Consider the following 2,937-nt stretch of genomic DNA (forward strand, 5'->3'; position numbering starts at 1 on the left):
GATTTCACACTTTATGACGGACATATTTGACTTCCTCATTTATACACGCAGATGATTTGAACAGTTAACTGAATATACGAGCATACCAAGTTAGCAAGCATCAATATCAGTAGGTATTTTTCTGGCAGCGCCTAAATTCAGCATGCAAAAACTATATTTCTAAGTCCCGACAAAGATCATGGCGGCCAGCTGAAGTATGTCGTAAGGCAAACACAATAGCACTCAACAAAAAAATTCAGAACAAAGACACATAATGGTTTCAGGGCACACCTTTTTGTCCATCCTGGACCCTTCGGATTCGCCTTGTTGGTCGACTGTGCGGACCTCATCGGCGAGCCATCCCGCCGGCGTGGCCCGTTACCCTCTTGCCGCCCTTGGCTAGCACCGCTAGCACGTTGCTCGTGTTAGAATATGATATGAGTTTTAAGATAGAGATAGTAGATAGAGATATGATAGGTTTGAACCACGTGTAACTTGTACTCTACTCCAAGTCTCTATCCCTCCATTGTGCCTCTATATTTACCCCCACAAGGGTCAGATCAATACTGTTAAACATGATATATAGTTAGGCGAGTAGTTAGGAGAATATTGTGTTTTATATTTTGTATTCTTATCTCCTCCTATCGCCTCCATGTAAATCTGTCACGGTTGATCTACAACCGAACCTTGTACTCCAAGCCACAATCAATATATAAACATGCGGGCTCCTATGTATGGGAGTTGAGACGCTTCACACAACTTTCACATGGTATACAGAGCCTACCTCTTCCCCTACTTCTAGCCTCCATCCCCCCTGCCGCAACCCTCCTAAACTATCACCTTCCTTACCGCACCACCATGTCTTCCTCCAACCAAATCGTCTCCCCCGGCCTCAACTACACAACCTCAGAACCCCTTACCAGAACCAACTATGTTCTCTGGCGAGCCCAAGATCGCTCCCAGATCATGGGGGCAGGGCTATATGGGTATATCGATCAAACAACCCCCAAGCCATCCAAAACCATAGTCACAAAAACCACCGATGGGAAAGATCAGATCGCTCCCAATCCTGCCTACAAACCTTGGCTAGTCCAAGATCAGCAAATAGTGGCCTACCTGCTCCGAAACCTCTAAAAATAAGTCCTGATTCAGGTTGCCTCCCTAGAAACATCACATGCCATATGGTCTGCCCTCGCAAACATGTTCGTTGCACAATCTAGGTCTCGCATCAACAACTGCCCCTTGCTCTTTCCAATGCCCAAAAGGGAACCCAGTCTGCCGCTACCTTCTTTGGCCACATGCGATCTCTCTCAAATGAGTTAGCAGCCGCTGGCAAACCCATGGGCGAGGATGAGCTCATCTCTCACATCATAGTCGGGCTTGATATGGACTATCAGCCCATTATCTCTGCCCTTGACGTCCGAACTGACACAGTTTATGTCGACGATCTCTTCGCGATGGTGTCCAACTTTGATCAGTGCGTGGAGATGTTCCACGGCACCGGGGCTGGCGCCTTCAAATCCTCCGCTAACATGGCCTCTCGGGGTCGCGGCGGTAGTGGTCTCTATTCTCCCAAGAATGGTTGCGGCAACGGATCTCGCAATGGCGGAAATCAAGGAGGCGGCGGCAGCTATCACAACGACGGTGGTGGTCGCGGCCACTACAACAACAGCAGCGGTGGTGGCGGCAGCTACCACCAAAACCCTGGTGGTGGTGGCAGTGGCTACCAGAACTTCGGCGGCAACAACAACTCCAGGCAGCGCTCCTTCTACAACAACAACAACAGATGGCGTCCAGCTTTTCAGGGGTATGATGGCTATGAAAATAAATGTCAGATATGCAAAAAAAACTAACCATACTGCTAAGGACTATGATTGGCGCTACGCGGAAGACAACTCTCGCAAGAAGGTTGCTGCAGCCGCCGTGGACAACTCCTATGGGGTCGATACCAACTGGTATGCTGACTCTGGCGCCACCAACGTAACCACATCACCCATGAACTCGAGAAGGTGACGATGCACGAGAAGTATGGTGGCAGTGATCAGATTCATAATGCAAATGGTGAAGGTATGAACATAGATCATGTTGGTCATCCAATTATCAAAACCCTGCATCGTGATATTCATCTTAGAAATATCTTGCATGTTCCAGAAACCTCGAAAAATCTTCTTTTTGTCCATCGCATTGCTCTTGATAATCATGTGTTTCTGGAATTTCATCCTTATTTCTTTTTTATCAAGGATCATGTCACGAAGCAAGTTCTCTACCGAGGTAGATGTGTGCATGGGCTATATTCGTTGATTCCTCAGTTCCGAAGATTCAATAAACAAGTTTACAGTGTCATCAAACTCTCCCCGGAATGGTGGCATGCACGCTTAGGACATCCATCCTTTTTTATTGTTCAACAAGTGCTTAGAAATAATCAGCTCCCATGTGTCAGTGAGCGTAGTTCTGAAACTATTTGTGATTCTTGTCAACAAGCAAAATCTCATCAATTTCCATATCCAGTGTCCACTAATGTTTCTACCAAAGCCTTGCAGCTTATTTTTCGGATGTATGGGGCCCGGGCCCCTCCTCTGTTGGTAGAAACACCTATTACGTTAGTTTCATTGAAGATTACAGTAAATTAACCTGGATTTACCTTCTTAAAAAACGCTCCGATGTGTTTCAAGTTTTTTAGAATTTTCAAGCACTTATTGAACGTCAATTTGACACCAAGATTCTTGCCGTCCAGTCAGACTGGGGCGGTGAATATGAGAAATTAGACTCGTTTTTTCAAGCACTTGGTATTTCACATCACGTTTCATGCCCACATGAACACCAGCAGAACGGTTCTTCCGAACGTAAACACAGGCACATTGTTGAAGTAGGCCTTGCCCTACTTGCTGGCGCCTCCATGCCTCTCAAGTTTTGGGATGAGGCATTCCTCACTCTTGTCCATCTAATCAACATCCTTCC

General features: G+C 46.5%; 1 pseudogene; it reads left to right on the forward strand.

Annotated features, from left to right (window-relative positions):
• Positions 1-1,316: 1,316 nt before the first annotated feature.
• On the forward strand, positions 1,317-1,455 carry LOC123155158 (uncharacterized; annotated as a pseudogene).
• The last annotated feature ends 1,482 nt before the right edge of the window (positions 1,456-2,937 follow it).

The sequence above is a fragment of the Triticum aestivum genome, chromosome 7A (assembly GCF_018294505.1).
Source record: "Triticum aestivum cultivar Chinese Spring chromosome 7A, IWGSC CS RefSeq v2.1, whole genome shotgun sequence".
NCBI classification, from domain to species: Eukaryota; Viridiplantae; Streptophyta; class Magnoliopsida; order Poales; family Poaceae; genus Triticum; species Triticum aestivum.